This window comes from Hyperolius riggenbachi, chromosome 4 (genome assembly GCF_040937935.1).
Source record: "Hyperolius riggenbachi isolate aHypRig1 chromosome 4, aHypRig1.pri, whole genome shotgun sequence".
Classification (NCBI taxonomy): Eukaryota; Metazoa; Chordata; class Amphibia; order Anura; family Hyperoliidae; genus Hyperolius; species Hyperolius riggenbachi.
In genome coordinates this window covers 41,587,486-41,608,663 of record NC_090649.1, presented here as the reverse complement: position 1 = coordinate 41,608,663, position 21,178 = coordinate 41,587,486, and the positions used below count along the sequence as shown (strand labels likewise).

The window sequence follows — 21,178 nt, the reverse complement described above, 5'->3', positions numbered from 1 at the left end:
AAAAGTAGTAACAAACTTAAGTCAAATGAAAGCAACCACTTTTTTTGCTTGCCGGGACTGAAAGGCTTTTTGGTTTGTAACTTTTGTTGGGAAGTACCTCATCTAAAAACAAGTTAAGGGAAAGAGCAACTTCCTTTTTTTCAATCCTCTCAGCTGAATCTCAGGCCGTGTGCAGAGTGCCCTCCTCATACTGCTATGTGAACACCTTTGGAGTGCAAAGCCTAATACACACCATACCAATGCCTGTCAGATAGATGGGTCGAACAGATGATTTCCGGCAGGTCCGATCTGATTTCCGATCGTTTTTCTGATGGATTTGCATAGTAGTGATCGGAAATCCGAACGGAAATCCGATCGTGTCTGTCGGAAAGGATCTATCGGCCCATCTATCTGATGGGGAATTGCATGGTGTGCACCAGGCATACGAGAATGAGTATCTTTCAGGTGGTTGTTCCTTGTCAAGTGATTGATTGTAAGTCTCTCCTTGACAAAAGGACTGGAGTAAAGCCAACGGAAATCTGGGAAAAGCAGATAAGAAAAGTAGTATAGGAAAGATGAGTAAGATTGTAAGAAGGAGTGTTTTTCTCTTTCTTGGGGTGGTGAAGCACTTTTGCTGAAAAGTTGTTAAAAGAGGTTGTGTGAGTAAAAGTGAAGGGGAAAGCTGAGATGACATTTTCGTTTGTTAGCAAAGGGAGTGGGGAGTGGCATGTGAAAGAGGAAGTGATGGCCTGGTGATGGTTTGTAATCGTTTTGGAGGAGCTCTGCCTAGTAGAAAGTAAAAGGAGAAGCTTTGATCACCCAACGTGGGGCTCGAACCCACGACCCTGAGATTAAGAGTCTCATGCTCTACCGACTGAGCTATCCGGGCTTGCTTGCTTGAGCTGAAATGTCAAAAATTGCAAAATGGCGCCAGCCTCACCTTTGCCATCCGCACAGAAGAAGGCAATCTTGTATGGCCTGATTTGGCTGGCCACGTTTTTCAGCACCGAGCACCGAGCAACAGGGCAAGGCATTGGTGGTTCAGTGGTAGAATTCTCGCCTGCCACGCGGGAGGCCTGGGTTCGATTCCCGGCCAATGCAAATGCTAGGATTTTGGCACACCTCCACACTTTGCACTTCTCAAGCTTAAGACATCTCTGCAGGCCAGAAGCCATTTAAGGACATTTGCAAGAGTCACCGTGGCACTTGGCCACAGTGCTGGCTGACAGTCGAGAAGAGGGACCCTAGTACCCAGCAAACATGACTCTAAGACACACAAGTTAAAGCAGCCTTGGGACACTTGCATGCCCAAAGGCCTTGCATGTCTTCTAGCAGTGCCAGTGACGTGCAGCATCTCTCCCTCTCCAGTACTCACCTATTAGGCTTCTTTTTAACTGTCTAGAAAAGCCTCGGAAATGCCAAGTCAGCAGCATCTGCTCATCTGGTGTTGTTTTACAACTTTTTGCCTTGTTGTCTTTGCACTCTACTCAGGGCCTTGCTCAAATTTGGAGCGTTCTCTCTAGGCCCTCATTCATTCTACTTTTGTCCTGAGTTTTCTCACAGTAGATGTTGAGATGTTGTGTCAGCTTACCTACAACTTGCTTTCCCAGCACCTAGCAATTAAGAAAACATACTAAAAGTACAGAAAAAAAAGTAGTAACAAACTTAAGTCAAATGAAAGCAACCACTTTTTTTGCTTGCCGGGACTGAAAGGCTTTTTGGTTTGTAACTTTTGTTGGGAAGTACCTCATCTAAAAACAAGTTAAGGGAAAGAGCAACTTCCTTTTTTTCAATCCTCTCAGCTAAATCTCAGGCCGTGTGCAGAGTGCCCTCCTCATACTGCTATGTGAGCACCTTTGGAGTGCAAAGCCTAATACACACCATACCAATGCCTGTCAGATAGATGGGTCGAACAGATGATTTCCGGCAGGTCCGATCTGATTTCCGATCGTTTTTCTGATGGATTTGCATAGTAGTGATCGGAAATCCGAACGGAAATCCGATCGTGTCTGTCGGAAAGGATCTATCGGCCCATCTATCTGATGGGGAATTGCATGGTGTGCACCAGGCATACGAGAATGAGTATCTTTCAGGTGGTTGTTACTTGTCAAGTGATTGATTGTAAGTCTCTCCTTGACAAAAGGACTGGAGTAAAGCCAACGGAAATCTGGGAAAAGCAGATAAGAAAAGTAGTATAGGAAAGATGAGTAAGATTGTAAGAAGGAGTGTTTTTCTCTTTCTTGGGGTGGTGAAGCACTTTTGCTGAAAAGTTGTTAAAAGAGGTTGTGTGAGTAAAAGTGAAGGGGAAAGCTGAGATGACATTTTCGTTTGTTAGCAAAGGGAGTGGGGAGTGGCATGTGAAAGAGGAAGTGATGGCCTGGTGATGGTTTGTAATCGTTTTGGAGGAGCTCTGCCTAGTAGAAAGTAAAAGGAGAAGCTTTGATCACCCAATGTGGGGCTCGAACCCACGACCCTGAGATTAAGAGTCTCATGCTCTACCGACTGAGCTAGCCAGGCTTGCTTGCTTGAGCTGAAATGTCAAAAATTGCAAAATGGCGCCAGCCTCACCTTTGCCATCCGCACAGAAGAAGGCAATCTTGTATGGCCTGATTTGGCTGGCCACGTTTTTCAGCACTGAGCAACAGGGCAAGGCATTGGTGGTTCAGTGGTAGAATTCTCGCCTGCCACGCGGGAGGCCTGGGTTCGATTCCCGGCCAATGCAAATGCTAGGATTTTGGCACACCTCCACACTTTGCACTTCTCAAGCTTAAGACATCTCTGCAGGCCAGAAGCCATTTAAGGACATTTGCAAGAGTCACCGTGGCACTTGGCCACAGTGCTGGCTGACAGTCGAGAAGAGGGACCCTAGTACCCAGCAAACATGACTCTAAGACACACAAGTTAAAGCAGCCTTGGGACACTTGCGTGCCCAAAGGCCTTGCATGTCTTCTAGCAGTGCCAGTGACGTGCAGCATCTCTCCCTCTCCAGTACTCACCTATTAGGCTTCTTTTTAACTGTCTAGAAAAGCCTCGGAAATGCCAAGTCAGCAGCATCTGCTCATCTGGTGTTGTTTTACAACTTTTTGCCTTGTTGTCTTTGCACTCTACTCAGGGCCTTGCTCAAATTTGGAGCGTTCTCTCTAGGCCCTCATTCATTCTACTTTTGTCCTGAGTTTTCTCACAGTAGATGTTGAGATGTTGTGTCAGCTTACCTACAACTTGCTTTCCCAGCACCTAGCAATTAAGAAAACATACTAAAAGTACAGAAAAAAAAGTAGTAACAAACTTAAGTCAAATGAAAGCAACCACTTTTTTTGCTTGCCGGGACTGAAAGGCTTTTTGGTTTGTAACTTTTGTTGGGAAGTACCTCATCTAAAAACAAGTTAAGGGAAAGAGCAACTTCCTTTTTTTCAATCCTCTCAGCTAAATCTCAGGCCGTGTGCAGAGTGCCCTCCTCATACTGCTATGTGAGCACCTTTGGAGTGCAAAGCCTAATACACACCATACCAATGCCTGTCAGATAGATGGGTCGAACAGATGATTTCCGGCAGGTCCGATCTGATTTCCGATCGTTTTTCTGATGGATTTGCATAGTAGTGATCGGAAATCCGAACGGAAATCCGATCGTGTCTGTCGGAAAGGATCTATCGGCCCATCTATCTGATGGGGAATTGCATGGTGTGCACCAGGCATACGAGAATGAGTATCTTTCAGGTGGTTGTTACTTGTCAAGTGATTGATTGTAAGTCTCTCCTTGACAAAAGGACTGGAGTAAAGCCAACGGAAATCTGGGAAAAGCAGATAAGAAAAGTAGTATAGGAAAGATGAGTAAGATTGTAAGAAGGAGTGTTTTTCTCTTTCTTGGGGTGGTGAAGCACTTTTGCTGAAAAGTTGTTAAAAGAGGTTGTGTGAGTAAAAGTGAAGGGGAAAGCTGAGATGACATTTTCGTTTGTTAGCAAAGGGAGTGGGGAGTGGCATGTGAAAGAGGAAGTGATGGCCTGGTGATGGTTTGTAATCGTTTTGGAGGAGCTCTGCCTAGTAGAAAGTAAAAGGAGAAGCTTTGATCACCCAATGTGGGGCTCGAACCCACGACCCTGAGATTAAGAGTCTCATGCTCTACCGACTGAGCTAGCCGGGCTTGCTTGCTTGAGCTGAAATGTCAAAAATTGCAAAATGGCGCCAGCCTCACCTTTGCCATCCGCACAGAAGAAGGCAATCTTGTATGGCCTGATTTGGCTGGCCACGTTTTTCAGCACTGAGCAACAGGGCAAGGCATTGGTGGTTCAGTGGTAGAATTCTCGCCTGCCACGTGGGAGGCCCGGGGTCGATTCCCGGCCAATGCAAATGCTAGGATTTTGGCACACCTCCACACTTTGCACTTCTCAAGCTTAAGACATCTCTGCAGGCCAGAAGCCATTTAAGGACATTTGCAAGAGTCACCGTGGCACTTGGCCACAGTGCTGGCTGACATTCGAGAAGAGGGACCCTAGTACCCAGCAAACATGACTCTAAGACACACAAGTTAAAGCAGCCTTGGGACACTTGCGTGCCCAAAGGCCTTGCATGTCTTCTAGCAGTGCCAGTGACGTGCAGCATCTCTCCCTCTCCAGTACTCACCTATTAGGCTTCTTTTTAACTGTCTAGAAAAGCCTCGGAAATGCCAAGTCAGCAGCATCTGCTCATCTGGTGTTGTTTTACAACTTTTTGCCTTGTTGTCTTTGCACTCTACTCAGGGCCTTGCTCAAATTTGGAGCGTTCTCTCTAGGCCCTCATTCATTCTACTTTTGTCCTGAGTTTTCTCACAGTAGATGTTGAGATGTTGTGTCAGCTTACCTACAACTTGCTTTCCCAGCACCTAGCAATTAAGAAAACATACTAAAAGTACAGAAAAAAAAGTAGTAACAAACTTAAGTCAAATGAAAGCAACCACTTTTTTTGCTTGCCGGGACTGAAAGGCTTTTTGGTTTGTAACTTTTGTTGGGGAGTACCTCATCTAAAAACAAGTTAAGGGAAAGAGCAACTTCCTTTTTTTCAATCCTCTCAGCTAAATCTCAGGCCGTGTGCAGAGTGCCCTCCTCATACTGCTATGTGAGCACCTTTGGAGTGCAAAGCCTAATACACACCATACCAATGCCTGTCAGATAGATGGGTCGAACAGATGATTTCCGGCAGGTCCGATCTGATTTCCGATCGTTTTTCTGATGGATTTGCATAGTAGTGATCGGAAATCCGAACGGAAATCCGATCGTGTCTGTCGGAAAGGATCTATCGGCCCATCTATCTGATGGGGAATTGCATGGTGTGCACCAGGCATACGAGAATGAGTATCTTTCAGGTGGTTGTTCCTTGTCAAGTGATTGATTGTAAGTCTCTCCTTGACAAAAGGACTGGAGTAAAGCCAACGGAAATCTGGGAAAAGCAGATAAGAAAAGTAGTATAGGAAAGATGAGTAAGATTGTAAGAAGGAGTGTTTTTCTCTTTCTTGGGGTGGTGAAGCACTTTTGCTGAAAAGTTGTTAAAAGAGGTTGTGTGAGTAAAAGTGAAGGGGAAAGCTGAGATGACATTTTCGTTTGTTAGCAAAGGGAGTGGGGAGTGGCATGTGAAAGAGGAAGTGATGGCCTGGTGATGGTTTGTAATCGTTTTGGAGGAGCTCTGCCTAGTAGAAAGTAAAAGGAGAAGCTTTGATCGCCCAACGTGGGGCTCGAACCCACGACCCTGAGATTAAGAGTCTCATGCTCTACCGACTGAGCTAGCCGGGCTTACTTGCTTGAGCTGAAATGGCAAAAATTGCAAAATGGCGCCAGCCTCACCTTTGCCATCCGCACAGAAGAAGGCAATCTTGTATGGCCTGATTTGGCTGGCCACGTTTTTCAGCACCGAGCAACAGGGCAAGGCATTGGTGGTTCAGTGGTAGAATTCTCGCCTGCCACGCGGGAGGCCCGGGTTCGATTCCCGGCCAATGCAAATGCTAGGATTTTGGAACACCTCCACACTTTGCACTTCTCAAGCTTAAGACATCTCTGCAGGCCAGAAGCCATTTAACCTGCTGAGCGGTCTGGACGAGCTCAGCTCGTCCAACACCGCCAGAGGCTGCCGCTCAAGCCCTGCTGGGCCGATTTGCACGAAATAAAAAGCAGCACACGCAGCCGGCACTTTGCCAGCCGCGTGTGCTGCCTGATCGCCGCTGCAGCGCGGCGATCCGCCGCGTGCAGCGGCGAAAGAGGGTCCCCCCAGCCGCCCGAGCCCAGCGTAGCCGGAACAAACAGTTCCGGCCAGCGCTAAGGGCTGGATCGGAGGCGGCTGACGTCAAGACGTCGGCTGACGTCCATGACGTCACTCCGCTCGTCGCCATGGTGACGAGGGAAGCGAAACACGGAGGGCCGCTCATTGCGGCCTTCCGTGTTATCTCTTGCCGCCGGAGGCGATCGGAAGATCGCCTCCGGAGCGCCCTCTAGTGGGCTTTCATGCAGCCAACTTTCAGTTGGCTGCATGAAATAGTTTTTTTTTTATTTAAAAAAAACCCTCCCGCAGCCACCCTGGCGATTTAATCAGAATGCCAGGGTGGTTAAGGACATTTGCAAGAGTCACCGTGGCACTTGGCCACAGTGCTGGCTGACAGTCGAGAAGAGGGACCCTAGTACCCAGCAAACATGACTCTAAGACACACAAGTTAAAGCAGCCTTGGGACACTTGCGTGCCCAAAGGCCTTGCATGTCTTCTAGCAGTGCCAGTGACGTGCAGCATCTCTCCCTCTCCAGTACTCACCTATTAGGCTTCTTTTTAACTGTCTAGAAAAGCCTCGGAAATGCCAAGTCAGCAGCATCTGCTCATCTGGTGTTGTTTTACAACTTTTTGCCTTGTTGTCTTTGCACTCTACTCAGGGCCTTGCTCAAATTTGGAGCGTTCTCTCTAGGCCCTCATTCATTCTACTTTTGTCCTGAGTTTTCTCACAGTAGATGTTGAGATGTTGTGTCAGCTTACCTACAACTTGCTTTCCCAGCACCTAGCAATTAAGAAAACATACTAAAAGTACAGAAAAAAAAGTAGTAACAAACTTAAGTCAAATGAAAGCAACCACTTTTTTTGCTTGCCGGGACTGAAAGGCTTTTTGGTTTGTAACTTTTGTTGGGAAGTACCTCATCTAAAAACAAGTTAAGGGAAAGAGCAACTTCCTTTTTTTCAATCCTCTCAGCTAAATCTCAGGCCGTGTGCAGAGTGCCCTCCTCATACTGCTATGTGAGCACCTTTGGAGTGCAAAGCCTAATACACACCATACCAATGCCTGTCAGATAGATGGGTCGAACAGATGATTTCCGGCAGGTCCGATCTGATTTCCGATCGTTTTTCTGATGGATTTGCATAGTAGTGATCGGAAATCCGAACGGAAATCCGATCGTGTCTGTCGGAAAGGATCTATCGGCCCATCTATCTGATGGGGAATTGCATGGTGTGCACCAGGCATACGAGAATGAGTATCTTTCAGGTGGTTGTTCCTTGTCAAGTGATTGATTGTAAGTCTCTCCTTGACAAAAGGACTGGAGTAAAGCCAACGGAAATCTGGGAAAAGCAGATAAGAAAAGTAGTATAGGAAAGATGAGTAAGATTGTAAGAAGGAGTGTTTTTCTCTTTCTTGGGGTGGTGAAGCACTTTTGCTGAAAAGTTGTTAAAAGAGGTTGTGTGAGTAAAAGTGAAGGGGAAAGCTGAGATGACATTTTCGTTTGTTAGCAAAGGGAGTGGGGAGTGGCATGTGAAAGAGGAAGTGATGGCCTGGTGATGGTTTGTAATCGTTTTGGAGGAGCTCTGCCTAGTAGAAAGTAAAAGGAGAAGCTTTGATCGCCCAACGTGGGGCTCGAACCCACGACCCTGAGATTAAGAGTCTCATGCTCTACCGACTGAGCTAGCCGGGCTTGCTTGCTTGAGCTGAAATGTCAAAAATTGCAAAATGGCGCCAGCCTCACCTTTGCCATCCGCACAGAAGAAGGCAATCTTGTATGGCCTGATTTGGCTGGCCACGTTTTTCAGCACCAAGCAACAGGGCAAGGCATTGGTGGTTCAGTGGTAGAATTCTCGCCTGCCACGCGGGAGGCCTGGGTTCGATTCCCGGCCAATGCAAATGCTAGGATTTTGGCACACCTCCACACTTTGCACTTCTCAAGCTTAAGACATCTCTGCAGGCCAGAAGCCATTTAAGGACATTTGCAAGAGTCACCGTGGCACTTGGCCACAGTGCTGGCTGACAGTCGAGAAGAGGGACCCTAGTACCCAGCAAACATGACTCTAAGACACACAAGTTAAAGCAGCCTTGGGACACTTGCGTGCCCAAAGCCCTTGCATGTCTTCTAGCAGTGCCAGTGACGTGCAGCATCTCTCCCTCTCCAGTACTCACCTATTAGGCTTCTTTTTAACTGTCTAGAAAAGCCTCGGAAATGCCAAGTCAGCAGCATCTGCTCATCTGGTGTTGTTTTACAACTTTTTGCCTTGTTGTCTTTGCACTCTACTCAGGGCCTTGCTCAAATTTGGAGCGTTCTCTCTAGGCCCTCATTCATTCTACTTTTGTCCTGAGTTTTCTCACAGTAGATGTTGAGATGTTGTGTCAGCTTACCTACAACTTGCTTTCCCAGCACCTAGCAATTAAGAAAACATACTAAAAGTACAGAAAAAAAAGTAGTAACAAACTTAAGTCAAATGAAAGCAACCACTTTTTTTGCTTGCCGGGACTGAAAGGCTTTTTGGTTTGTAACTTTTGTTGGGAAGTACCTCATCTAAAAACAAGTTAAGGGAAAGAGCAACTTCCTTTTTTTCAATCCTCTCAGCTAAATCTCAGGCCGTGTGCAGAGTGCCCTCCTCATACTGCTATGTGAGCACCTTTGGAGTGCAAAGCCTAATACACACCATACCAATGCCTGTCAGATAGATGGGTCGAACAGATGATTTCCGGCAGGTCCGATCTGATTTCCGATCGTTTTTCTGATGGATTTGCATAGTAGTGATCGGAAATCCGAACGGAAATCCGATCGTGTCTGTCGGAAAGGATCTATCGACCCATCTATCTGATGGGGAATTGCATGGTGTGCACCAGGCATACGAGAATGAGTATCTTTCAGGTGGTTGTTCCTTGTCAAGTGATTGATTGTAAGTCTCTCCTTGACAAAAGGACTGGAGTAAAGCCAACGGAAATCTGGGAAAAGCAGATAAGAAAAGTAGTATAGGAAAGATGAGTAAGATTGTAAGAAGGAGTGTTTTTCTCTTTCTTGGGGTGGTGAAGCACTTTTGCTGAAAAGTTGTTAAAAGAGGTTGTGTGAGTAAAAGTGAAGGGGAAAGCTGAGATGACATTTTCGTTTGTTAGCAAAGGGAGTGGGGAGTGGCATGTGAAAGAGGAAGTGATGGCCTGGTGATGGTTTGTAATCGTTTTGGAGGAGCTCTGCCTAGTAGAAAGTAAAAGGAGAAGCTTTGATCGCCCAACGTGGGGCTCGAACCCACGACCCTGAGATTAAGAGTCTCATGCTCTACCGACTGAGCTAGCCGGGCTTGCTTGCTTGAGCTGAAATGTCAAAAATTGCAAAATGGCACCAGCCTCACCTTTGCCATCCGCACAGAAGAAGGCAATCTTGTATGGCCTGATTTGGCTGGCCACGTTTTTCAGCACCAAGCAACAGGGCAAGGCATTGGTGGTTCAGTGGTAGAATTCTCGCCTGCCACGCGGGAGGCCCGGGTTCGATTCCCGGCCAATGCAAATGCTAGGATTTTGGCACACCTCCACACTTTGCACTTCTCAAGCTTAAGACATCTCTGCAGGCCAGAAGCCATTTAAGGACATTTGCAAGAGTCACCGTGGCACTTGGCCACAGTGCTGGCTGACAGTCGAGAAGAGGGACCCTAGTACCCAGCAAACATGACTCTAAGACACACAAGTTAAAGCAGCCTTGGGACACTTGCGTGCCCAAAGGCCTTGCATGTCTTCTAGCAGTGCCAGTGACGTGCAGCATCTCTCCCTCTCCAGTACTCACCTATTAGGCTTCTTTTTAACTGTCTAGAAAAGCCTCGGAAATGCCAAGTCAGCAGCATCTGCTCATCTGGTGTTGTTTTACAACTTTTTGCCTTGTTGTCTTTGCACTCTACTCAGGGCCTTGCTCAAATTTGGAGCGTTCTCTCTAGGCCCTCATTCATTCTACTTTTGTCCTGAGTTTTCTCACAGTAGATGTTGAGATGTTGTGTCAGCTTACCTACAACTTGCTTTCCCAGCACCTAGCAATTAAGAAAACATACTAAAAGTACAGAAAAAAAAGTAGTAACAAACTTAAGTCAAATGAAAGCAACCACTTTTTTTGCTTGCCGGGACTGAAAGGCTTTTTGGTTTGTAACTTTTGTTGGGAAGTACCTCATCTAAAAACAAGTTAAGGGAAAGAGCAACTTCCTTTTTTTCAATCCTCTCAGCTAAATCTCAGGCCGTGTGCAGAGTGCCCTCCTCATACTGCTATGTGAGCACCTTTGGAGTGCAAAGCCTAATACACACCATACCAATGCCTGTCAGATAGATGGGTCGAACAGATGATTTCCGGCAGGTCCGATCTGATTTCCGATCGTTTTTCTGATGGATTTGCATAGTAGTGATCGGAAATCCGAACGGAAATCCGATCGTGTCTGTCGGAAAGGATCTATCGGCCCATCTATCTGATGGGGAATTGCATGGTGTGCACCAGGCATACGAGAATGAGTATCTTTCAGGTGGTTGTTCCTTGTCAAGTGATTGATTGTAAGTCTCTCCTTGACAAAAGGACTGGAGTAAAGCCAACGGAAATCTGGGAAAAGCAGATAAGAAAAGTAGTATAGGAAAGATGAGTAAGATTGTAAGAAGGAGTGTTTTTCTCTTTCTTGGGGTGGTGAAGCACTTTTGCTGAAAAGTTGTTAAAAGAGGTTGTGTGAGTAAAAGTGAAGGGGAAAGCTGAGATGACATTTTCGTTTGTTAGCAAAGGGAGTGGGGAGTGGCATGTGAAAGAGGAAGTGATGGCCTGGTGATGGTTTGTAATCGTTTTGGAGGAGCTCTGCCTAGTAGAAAGTAAAAGGAGAAGCTTTGATCGCCCAACGTGGGGCTCGAACCCACAACCCTGAGATTAAGAGTCTCATGCTCTACCGACTGAGCTAGCCGGGCTTGCTTGCTTGAGCTGAAATGTCAAAAATTGCAAAATGGCGCCAGCCTCACCTTTGCCATCCGCACAGAAGAAGGCAATCTTGTATGGCCTGATTTGGCTGGCCACGTTTTTCAGCACCGAGCAACAGGGCAAGGCATTGGTGGTTCAGTGGTAGAATTCTCGCCTGCCACGCGGGAGGCCCGGGTTCGATTCCCGGCCAATGCAAATGCTAGGATTTTGGCACACCTCCACACTTTGCACTTCTCAAGCTTAAGACATCTCTGCAGGCCAGAAGCCATTTAAGGACATTTGCAAGAGTCACCGTGGCACTTGGCCACAGTGCTGGCTGACAGTCGAGAAGAGGGACCCTAGTACCCAGCAAACATGACTCTAAGACACACAAGTTAAAGCAGCCTTGGGACACTTGCGTGCCCAAAGGCCTTGCATGTCTTCTAGCAGTGCCAGTGACGTGCAGCATCTCTCCCTCTCCAGTACTCACCTATTAGGCTTCTTTTTAACTGTCTAGAAAAGCCTCGGAAATGCCAAGTCAGCAGCATCTGCTCATCTGGTGTTGTTTTACAACTTTTTGCCTTGTTGTCTTTGCACTCTACTCAGGGCCTTGCTCAAATTTGGAGCGTTCTCTCTAGGCCCTCATTCATTCTACTTTTGTCCTGAGTTTTCTCACAGTAGATGTTGAGATGTTGTGTCAGCTTACCTACAACTTGCTTTCCCAGCACCTAGCAATTAAGAAAACATACTAAAAGTACAGAAAAAAAAGTAGTAACAAACTTAAGTCAAATGAAAGCAACCACTTTTTTTGCTTGCCGGGACTGAAAGGCTTTTTGGTTTGTAACTTTTGTTGGGAAGTACCTCATCTAAAAACAAGTTAAGGGAAAGAGCAACTTCCTTTTTTTCAATCCTCTCAGCTAAATCTCAGGCCGTGTGCAGAGTGCCCTCCTCATACTGCTATGTGAGCACCTTTGGAGTGCAAAGCCTAATACACACCATACCAATGCCTGTCAGATAGATGGGTCGAACAGATGATTTCCGGCAGGTCCGATCTGATTTCCGATCGTTTTTCTGATGGATTTGCATAGTAGTGATCGGAAATCCGAACGGAAATCCGATCGTGTCTGTCGGAAAGGATCTATCGGCCCATCTATCTGATGGGGAATTGCATGGTGTGCACCAGGCATACGAGAATGAGTATCTTTCAGGTGGTTGTTCCTTGTCAAGTGATTGATTGTAAGTCTCTCCTTGACAAAAGGACTGGAGTAAAGCCAACGGAAATCTGGGAAAAGCAGATAAGAAAAGTAGTATAGGAAAGATGAGTAAGATTGTAAGAAGGAGTGTTTTTCTCTTTCTTGGGGTGGTGAAGCACTTTTGCTGAAAAGTTGTTAAAAGAGGTTGTGTGAGTAAAAGTGAAGGGGAAAGCTGAGATGACATTTTCGTTTGTTAGCAAAGGGAGTGGGGAGTGGCATGTGAAAGAGGAAGTGATGGCCTGGTGATGGTTTGTAATCGTTTTGGAGGAGCTCTGCCTAGTAGAAAGTAAAAGGAGAAGCTTTGATCACCCAACGTGGGGCTCGAACCCACGACCCTGAGATTAAGAGTCTCATGCTCTACCGACTGAGCTAGCCGGGCTTGCTTGCTTGAGCTGAAATGTCAAAAATTGCAAAATGGCGCCAGCCTCACCTTTGCCATCCGCACAGAAGAAGGCAATCTTGTATGGCCTGATTTGGCTGGCCACGTTTTTCAGCACCGATCAACAGGGCAAGGCATTGGTGGTTCAGTGGTAGAATTCTCGCCTGCCACGCGGGAGGCCTGGGTTCGATTCCCAGCCAATGCAAATGCTAGGATTTTGGCACACCTCCACACTTTGCACTTCTCAAGCTTAAGACATCTCTGCAGGCCAGAAGCCATTTAACCTCCCCGGCGTTCAATTCCCAGGATTTCTTTGCAAAAAGTGATAAAATGTATTTTTAAAACTTTTTTTTTTCCTGTAACTTGCCAAACTGTGTCAAGCAAGGGTCTAGTATACAGTGCAGAAGAGTATTGATGTGTATGCACGTTTATACTGTTCACAGCATGTTTTTATGGATGGACATTTCTGTCCATACCGCTGAGGAGGTTAAGGACATTTGCAAGAGTCACCGTGGCACTTGGCCACAGTGCTGGCTGACAGTCGAGAAGAGGGACCCTAGTACCCAGCAAACATGACTCTAAGACACACAAGTTAAAGCAGCCTTGGGACACTTGCGTGCCCAAAGGCCTTGCATGTCTTCTAGCAGTGCCAGTGACGTGCAGCATCTCTCCCTCTCCAGTACTCACCTATTAGGCTTCTTTTTAACTGTCTAGAAAAGCCTCGGAAATGCCAAGTCAGCAGCATCTGCTCATCTGGTGTTGTTTTACAACTTTTTGCCTTGTTGTCTTTGCACTCTACTCAGGGCCTTGCTCAAATTTGGAGCGTTCTCTCTAGGCCCTCATTCATTCTACTTTTGTCCTGAGTTTTCTCACAGTAGATGTTGAGATGTTGTGTCAGCTTACCTACAACTTGCTTTCCCAGCACCTAGCAATTAAGAAAACATACTAAAAGTACAGAAAAAAAAGTAGTAACAAACTTAAGTCAAATGAAAGCAACCACTTTTTTTGCTTGCCGGGACTGAAAGGCTTTTTGGTTTGTAACTTTTGTTGGGAAGTACCTCATCTAAAAACAAGTTAAGGGAAAGAGCAACTTCCTTTTTTTCAATCCTCTCAGCTAAATCTCAGGCCATGTGCAGAGTGCCCTCCTCATACTGCTATGTGAGCACCTTTGGAGTGCAAAGCCTAATACACACCATACCAATGCCTGTCAGATAGATGGGTCGAACAGATGATTTCCGGCAGGTCCGATCTGATTTCTGATCGTTTTTCTGATGGATTTGCATAGTAGTGATCGGAAATCCGAACGGAAATCCGATCGTGTCTGTCGGAAAGGATCTATCGGCCCATCTATCTGATGGGGAATTGCATGGTGTGCACCAGGCATACGAGAATGAGTATCTTTCAGGTGGTTGTTCCTTGTCAAGTGATTGATTGTAAGTCTCTCCTTGACAAAAGGACTGGAGTAAAGCCAACGGAAATCTGGGAAAAGCAGATAAGAAAAGTAGTATAGGAAAGATGAGTAAGATTGTAAGAAGGAGTGTTTTTCTCTTTCTTGGGGTGGTGAAGCACTTTTGCTGAAAAGTTGTTAAAAGAGGTTGTGTGAGTAAAAGTGAAGGGGAAAGCTGAGATGACATTTTCGTTTGTTAGCAAAGGGAGTGGGGAGTGGCATGTGAAAGAGGAAGTGATGGCCTGGTGATGGTTTGTAATCGTTTTGGAGGAGCTCTGCCTAGTAGAAAGTAAAAGGAGAAGCTTTGATCGCCCAACGTGGGGCTCGAACCCACGACCCTGAGATTAAGAGTCTCATGCTCTACCGACTGAGCTAGCCGGGCTTGCTTGCTTGAGCTGAAATGTCAAAAATTGCAAAATGGCGCCAGCCTCACCTTTGCCATCCGCACAGAAGAAGGCAATCTTGTATGGCCTGATTTGGCTGGCCACGTTTTTCAGCACCGAGCAACAGGGCAAGGCATTGGTGGTTCAGTGGTAGAATTCTCGCCTGCCACGCGGGAGGCCCGGGTTCGATTCCCGGCCAATGCAAATGCTAGGATTTTGGCACACCTCCACACTTTGCACTTCTCAAGCTTAAGACATCTCTGCAGGCCAGAAGCCATTTAAGGACATTTGCAAGAGTCACCGTGGCACTTGGCCACAGTGCTGGCTGACAGTCGAGAAGAGGGACCCTAGTACCCAGCAAACATGACTCTAAGACACACAAGTTAAAGCAGCCTTGGGACACTTGCGTGCCCAAAGGCCTTGCATGTCTTCTAGCAGTGCCAGTGACGTGCAGCATCTCTCCCGCTCCAGTACTCACCTATTAGGCTTCTTTTTAACTGTCTAGAAAAGCCTCGGAAATGCCAAGTCAGCAGCATCTGCTCATCTGGTGTTGTTTTACAACTTTTTGCCTTGTTGTCTTTGCACTCTACTCAGGGCCTTGCTCAAATTTGGAGCGTTCTCTCTAGGCCCTCATTCATTCTACTTTTGTCCTGAGTTTTCTCACAGTAGATGTTGAGATGTTGTGTCAGCTTACCTACAACTTGCTTTCCCAGCACCTAGCAATTAAGAAAACATACTAAAAGTACAGAAAAAAAAGTAGTAACAAACTTAAGTCAAATGAAAGCAACCACTTTTTTTGCTTGCCGGGACTGAAAGGCTTTTTGGTTTGTAACTTTTGTTGGGAAGTACCTCATCTAAAAACAAGTTAAGGGAAAGAGCAACTTCCTTTTTTTCAATCCTCTCAGCTAAATCTCAGGCCGTGTGCAGAGTGCCCTCCTCATACTGCTATGTGAGCACCTTTGGAGTGCAAAGCCTAATACACACCATACCAATGCCTGTCAGATAGATGGGTCGAACAGATGATTTCCGGCAGGTCCGATCTGATTTCCGATCGTTTTTCTGATGGATTTGCATAGTAGTGATCGGAAATCCGAACGGAAATCCGATCGTGTCTGTCGGAAAGGATCTATCGGCCCATCTATCTGATGGGGAATTGCATGGTGTGCACCAGGCATACGAGAATGAGTATCTTTCAGGTGGTTGTTCCTTGTCAAGTGATTGATTGTAAGTCTCTCCTTGACAAAAGGACTGGAGTAAAGCCAACGGAAATCTGGGAAAAGCAGATAAGAAAAGTAGTATAGGAAAGATGAGTAAGATTGTAAGAAGGAGTGTTTTTCTCTTTCTTGGGGTGGTGAAGCACTTTTGCTGAAAAGTTGTTAAAAGAGGTTGTGTGAGTAAAAGTGAAGGGGAAAGCTGAGATGACATTTTCGTTTGTTAGCAAAGGGAGTGGGGAGTGGCATGTGAAAGAGGAAGTGATGGCCTGGTGATGGTTTGTAATCGTTTTGGAGGAGCTCTGCCTAGTAGAAAGTAAAAGGAGAAGCTTTGATCGCCCAATGTGGGGCTCGAACCCACGACCCTGAGATTAAGAGTCTCATGCTCTACCGACTGAGCTAGCCGGGCTTGCTTGCTTGAGCTGAAATGTCAAAAATTGCAAAATGGCGCCAGCCTCACCTTTGCCATCCGCACAGAAGAAGGCAATCTTGTATGGCCTGATTTGGCTGGCCACGTTTTTCAGCACCGAGCAACAGGGCAAGGCATTGGTGGTTCAGTGGTAGAATTCTCGCCTGCCACGCGGGAGGCCCGGGTTCGATTCCCGGCCAATGCAAATGCTAGGATTTTGGCACACCTCCACACTTTGCACTTCTCAAGCTTAAGACATCTCTGCAGGCCAGAAGCCATTTAAGGACATTTGCAAGAGTCACCGTGGCACTTGGCCACAGTGCTGGCTGACAGTCGAGAAGAGGGACCCTAGTACCCAGCAAACATGACTCTAAGACACACAAGTTAAAGCAGCCTTGGGACACTTGCGTGCCCAAAGGCCTTGCATGTCTTCTAGCAGTGCCAGTGACGTGCAGCATCTCTCCCTCTCCAGTACTCACCTATTAGGCTTCTTTTTAACTGTCTAGAAAAGCCTCGGAAATGCCAAGTCAGCAGCATCTGCTCATCTGGTGTTGTTTTACAACTTTTTGCCTTGTTGTCTTTGCACTCTACTCAGGGCCTTGCTCAAATTTGGAGCGTTCTCTCTAGGCCCTCATTCATTCTACTTTTGTCCTGAGTTTTCTCACAGTAGATGTTGAGATGTTGTGTCAGCTTACCTACAACTTGCTTTCCCAGCACCTAGCAATTAAGAAAACATACTAAAAGTACAGAAAAAAAAGTAGTAACAAACTTAAGTCAAATGAAAGCAACCACTTTTTTTGCTTGCCGGGACTGAAAGGCTTTTTGGTTTGTAACTTTTGTTGGGAAGTACCTCATCTAAAAACAAGTTAAGGGAAAGAGCAACTTCCTTTTTTTCAATCCTCTCAGCTAAATCTCAGGCCGTGTGCAGAGTGCCCTCCTCATACTGCTATGTGAGCACCTTTGGAGTGCAAAGCCTAATACACACCATACCAATGCCTGTCAGATAGATGGGTCGAACAGATGATTTCCGGCAGGTCCGATCTGATTTCCGATCGTTTTTCTGATGGATTTGCATAGTAGTGATCGGAAATCCGAACGGAAATCCGATCGTGTCTGTCGGAAAGGATCTATCGGCCCATCTATCTGATGGGGAATTGCATGGTGTGCACCAGGCATACGAGAATGAGTATCTTTCAGGTGGTTGTTCCTTGTCAAATGATTGATTGTAAGTCTCTCCTTGACAAAAGGACTGGAGTAAAGCCAACGGAAATCTGGGAAAAGCAGATAAGAAAAGTAGTATAGGAAAGATGAGTAAGATTGTAAGAAGGAGTGTTTTTCTCTTTCTTGGGGTGGTGAAGCACTTTTGCTGAAAAGTTGTTAAAAGAGGTTGTGTGAGTAAAAGTGAAGGGGAAAGCTGAGATGACATTTTCGTTTGTTAGCAAAGGGAGTGGGGAGTGGCATGTGAAAGAGGAAGTGATGGCCTGGTGATGGTTTGTAATCGTTTTGGAGGAGCTCTGCCTAGTAGAAAGTAAAAAGAGAAGCTTTGATCACCCAACGTGGGGCTCGAACCCACGACCCTGAGATTAAGAGTCTCATGCTCTACCGACTGAGCTAGCCGGGCTTGCTTGCTTGAGCTGAAATGTCAAAAATTGCAAAATGGCGCCAGCCTCACCTTTGCCATCCGCACAGAAGAAGGCAATCTTGTATGGCCTGATTTGGCTGGCCACGTTTTTCAGCACCGAGCAACAGGGCAAGGCATTGGTGGTTCAGTGGTAGAATTCTCGCCTGCCACGCGGGAGGCCTGGGTTCGATTCCCAGCCAATGCAAATGCTAGGATTTTGGCACACCTCCACACTTTGCACTTCTCAAGCTTAAGACATCTCTGCAGGCCAGAAGCCATTTAACCTCCCCGGCGTTCAATTCCCAGGATTTCTTTGCAAAAAGTGATAAAATGTATTTTTAAAACTTTTTTTTTTCCTGTAACTTGCCAAACTGTGTCAAGCAAGGGTCTAGTATACAGTGCAGAAGAGTATTGATGTGTATGCACGTTTATACTGTTCACAGCATGTTTTTATGGATGGACATTTCTGTCCATACCGCTGAGGAGGTTAAGGACATTTGCAAGAGTCACCGTGGCACTTGGCCACAGTGCTGGCTGACAGTCGAGAAGAGGGACCCTAGTACCCAGCAAACATGACTCTAAGACACACAAGTTAAAGCAGCCTTGGGACACTTGCGTGCCCAAAGGCCTTGCATGTCTTCTAGCAGTGCCAGTGACGTGCAGCATCTCTCCCTCTCCAGTACTCACCTATTAGGCTTCTTTTTAACTGTCTAGAAAAGCCTCGGAAATGCCAAGTCAGCAGCATCTGCTCATCTGGTGTTGTTTTACAACTTTTTGCCTTGTTGTCTTTGCACTCTACTCAGGGCCTTGCTCAAATTTGGAGCGTTCTCTCTAGGCCCTCATTCATTCTACTTTTGTCCTGAGTTTTCTCACAGTAGATGTTGAGATGTTGTGTCAGCTTACCTACAACTTGCTTTCCCAGCACCTAGCAATTAAGAAAACATACTAAAAGTACAGAAAAAAAAGTAGTAACAAACTTAAGTCAAATGAAAGCAACCACTTTTTTTGCTTGCCGGGACTGAAAGGCTTTTTGGTTTGTAACTTTTGTTGGGAAGTACCTCATCTAAAAACAAGTTAAGGGAAAGAGCAACTTCCTTTTTTTCAATCCTCTCAGCTAAATCTCAGGCCGTGTGCAGAGTGCCCTCCTCATACTGCTATGTGAGCACCTTTGGAGTGCAAAGCCTAATACACACCATACCAATGCCTGTCAGATAGATGGGTCGAACAGATGATTTCCGGCAGGTCCGATCTGATTTCCGATCGTTTTTCTGATGGATTTGCATAGTAGTGATCGGAAATCCGAACGGAAATCCGATCGTGTCTGTCGGAAAGGATCTATCGGCCCATCTATCTGATGGGGAATTGCATGGTGTGCACCAGGCATACGAGAATGAGTATCTTTCAGGTGGTTGTTCCTTGTCAAGTGATTGATTGTAAGTCTCTCCTTGACAAAAGGACTGGAGTAAAGCCAACGGAAATCTGGGAAAAGCAGATAAGAAAAGTAGTATAGGAAAGATGAGTAAGATTGTAAGAAGGAGTGTTTTTCTCTTTCTTGGGGTGGTGAAGCACTTTTGCTGAAAAGTTGTTAAAAGAGGTTGTGTGAGTAAAAGTGAAGGGGAAAGCTGAGATGACATTTTCGTTTGTTAGCAAAGGGAGTGGGGAGTGGCATGTGAAAGAGGAAGTGATGGCCTGGTGATGGTTTGTAATCGTTTTGGAGGAGCTCTGCCTAGTAGAAAGTAAAAGGAGAAGCTTTGATCGCCCAACGTGGGGCTTGAACCCACGACCCTGAGATTAAGAGTCTCATGCTCTACCGACTGAGCTAGCCGGGCTTGCTTGCTTGAGCTGAAATGTCAAAAATTGCAAAATGGCGCCAGCCTCACCTTTGCCATCCGCACAGAAGAAGGCAATCTTGTATGGCCTGATTTGGCTGGCCACGTTTTTCAGCACCGAGCAACAGGGCAAGGCATTGGTGGTTCAGTGGTAGAATTCTCGCCTGCCACGCGGGAGGCCCGGGTTCGATTCCCGGCCAATGCAAATGCTAGGATTTTGGCACACCTCCACACTTTGCACTTCTCAAGCTTAAGACATCTCTGCAGGCCAGAAGCCATTTAAGGACATTTGCAAGAGTCACCGTGGCACTTGGCCACAGTGCTGGCTGACAGTCGAGAAGAGGGACCCTAGTACCCAGCAAACATGACTCTAAGACACACAAGTTAAAGCAGCCTTGGGACACTTGCGTGCCCAAAGGCCTTGCATGTCTTCTAGCAGTGCCAGTGACGTGCAGCATCTCTCCCTCTCCAGTACTCACCTATTAGGCTTCTTTTTAACTGTCTAGAAAAGCCTCGGAAATGCCAAGTCAGCAGCATCTGCTCATCTGGTGTTGTTTTACAACTTTTTGCCTTGTTGTCTTTGCACTCTACTCAGGGCCTTGCTCAAATTTGGAGCGTTCTCTCTAGGCCCTCATTCATTCTACTTTTGTCCTGAGTTTTCTCACAGTAGATGTTGAGATGTTGTGTCAGCTTACCTACAACTTGCTTTCCCAGCACCTAGCAATTAAGAAAACATACTAAAAGTACAGAAAAAAAAGTAGTAACAAACTTAAGTCAAATGAAAGCAACCACTTTTTTTGCTTGCCGGGACTGAAAGGCTTTTTGGTTTGTAACTTTTGTTGGGAAGTACCTCATCTAAAAACAAGTTAAGGGAAAGAGCAACTTCCTTTTTTTCAATCCTCTCAGCTAAATCTCAGGCCGTGTGCAGAGTGCCCTCCTCATACTGCTATGTGAGCACCTTTGGAGTGCAAAGCCTAATACACACCATACCAATGCCTGTCAGATAGATGGGTCGAACAGATGATTTCCGGCAGGTCCGATCTGATTTCCGATCGTTTTTCTGATGGATTTGCATAGTAGTGATCGGAAATCCGAACGGAAATCCGATCGTGTCTGTCGGAAAGGATCTATCGGCCCATCTATCTGATGGGGAATTGCATGGTGTGCACCAGGCATACGAGAATGAGTATCTTTCAGGTGGTTGTTCCTTGTCAAGTGATTGATTGTAAGTCTCTCCTTGACAAAAGGACTGGAGTAAAGCCAACGGAAATCTGGGAAAAGCAGATAAGAAAAGTAGTATAGGAAAGATGAGTAAGATTGTAAGAAGGAGTGTTTTTCTCTTTCTTGGGGTGGTGAAGCACTTTTGCTGAAAAGTTGTTAAAAGAGGTTGTGTGAGTAAAAGTGAAGGGGAAAGCTGAGATGACATTTTCGTTTGTTAGCAAAGGGAGTGGGGAGTGGCATGTGAAAGAGGAAGTGATGGCCTGGTGATGGTTTGTAATCGTTTTGGAGGAGCTCTGCCTAGTAGAAAG

The 21,178-nt window shown here is 46.2% G+C and overlaps 17 non-coding genes across 17 annotated transcripts; 11 read left to right on the top strand and 6 right to left on the bottom strand.

Moving 5' to 3' along the window:
- Window positions 1-1,009: 1,009 nt before the first annotated feature.
- TRNAG-GCC (transfer RNA glycine (anticodon GCC)) lies at window positions 1,010-1,080 on the top strand. Its single transcript has one exon. It is a non-coding gene; the product is annotated as a tRNA-Gly (tRNA).
- Window positions 1,081-2,630: 1,550 nt separating this feature from the next.
- Window positions 2,631-2,701, top strand: TRNAG-GCC (transfer RNA glycine (anticodon GCC)). The gene has a single exon. It is a non-coding gene; the product is annotated as a tRNA-Gly (tRNA).
- A 2,964-nt stretch (window positions 2,702-5,665) lies between these two features.
- On the bottom strand, window positions 5,666-5,738 carry TRNAK-CUU (transfer RNA lysine (anticodon CUU)). The gene has a single exon. It is a non-coding gene; the product is annotated as a tRNA-Lys (tRNA).
- Window positions 5,739-5,872: 134 nt separating this feature from the next.
- Window positions 5,873-5,943, top strand: TRNAG-GCC (transfer RNA glycine (anticodon GCC)). Its single transcript has one exon. It is a non-coding gene; the product is annotated as a tRNA-Gly (tRNA).
- A 1,870-nt stretch (window positions 5,944-7,813) lies between these two features.
- Window positions 7,814-7,886, bottom strand: TRNAK-CUU (transfer RNA lysine (anticodon CUU)). The gene has a single exon. It is a non-coding gene; the product is annotated as a tRNA-Lys (tRNA).
- A 134-nt stretch (window positions 7,887-8,020) lies between these two features.
- Window positions 8,021-8,091, top strand: TRNAG-GCC (transfer RNA glycine (anticodon GCC)). Its single transcript has one exon. It is a non-coding gene; the product is annotated as a tRNA-Gly (tRNA).
- A 1,343-nt stretch (window positions 8,092-9,434) lies between these two features.
- On the bottom strand, window positions 9,435-9,507 carry TRNAK-CUU (transfer RNA lysine (anticodon CUU)). The gene has a single exon. It is a non-coding gene; the product is annotated as a tRNA-Lys (tRNA).
- A 134-nt stretch (window positions 9,508-9,641) lies between these two features.
- TRNAG-GCC (transfer RNA glycine (anticodon GCC)) lies at window positions 9,642-9,712 on the top strand. The gene has a single exon. It is a non-coding gene; the product is annotated as a tRNA-Gly (tRNA).
- Window positions 9,713-11,055: 1,343 nt separating this feature from the next.
- Window positions 11,056-11,128, bottom strand: TRNAK-CUU (transfer RNA lysine (anticodon CUU)). Its single transcript has one exon. It is a non-coding gene; the product is annotated as a tRNA-Lys (tRNA).
- Window positions 11,129-11,262: 134 nt separating this feature from the next.
- TRNAG-GCC (transfer RNA glycine (anticodon GCC)) lies at window positions 11,263-11,333 on the top strand. Its single transcript has one exon. It is a non-coding gene; the product is annotated as a tRNA-Gly (tRNA).
- A 1,550-nt stretch (window positions 11,334-12,883) lies between these two features.
- On the top strand, window positions 12,884-12,954 carry TRNAG-GCC (transfer RNA glycine (anticodon GCC)). The gene has a single exon. It is a non-coding gene; the product is annotated as a tRNA-Gly (tRNA).
- A 1,551-nt stretch (window positions 12,955-14,505) lies between these two features.
- Window positions 14,506-14,578, bottom strand: TRNAK-CUU (transfer RNA lysine (anticodon CUU)). The gene has a single exon. It is a non-coding gene; the product is annotated as a tRNA-Lys (tRNA).
- Window positions 14,579-14,712: 134 nt separating this feature from the next.
- TRNAG-GCC (transfer RNA glycine (anticodon GCC)) lies at window positions 14,713-14,783 on the top strand. Its single transcript has one exon. It is a non-coding gene; the product is annotated as a tRNA-Gly (tRNA).
- A 1,550-nt stretch (window positions 14,784-16,333) lies between these two features.
- TRNAG-GCC (transfer RNA glycine (anticodon GCC)) lies at window positions 16,334-16,404 on the top strand. The gene has a single exon. It is a non-coding gene; the product is annotated as a tRNA-Gly (tRNA).
- Window positions 16,405-17,954: 1,550 nt separating this feature from the next.
- On the top strand, window positions 17,955-18,025 carry TRNAG-GCC (transfer RNA glycine (anticodon GCC)). The gene has a single exon. It is a non-coding gene; the product is annotated as a tRNA-Gly (tRNA).
- Window positions 18,026-19,576: 1,551 nt separating this feature from the next.
- Window positions 19,577-19,649, bottom strand: TRNAK-CUU (transfer RNA lysine (anticodon CUU)). The gene has a single exon. It is a non-coding gene; the product is annotated as a tRNA-Lys (tRNA).
- Window positions 19,650-19,783: 134 nt separating this feature from the next.
- Window positions 19,784-19,854, top strand: TRNAG-GCC (transfer RNA glycine (anticodon GCC)). The gene has a single exon. It is a non-coding gene; the product is annotated as a tRNA-Gly (tRNA).
- Window positions 19,855-21,178: the final 1,324 nt, after the last annotated feature.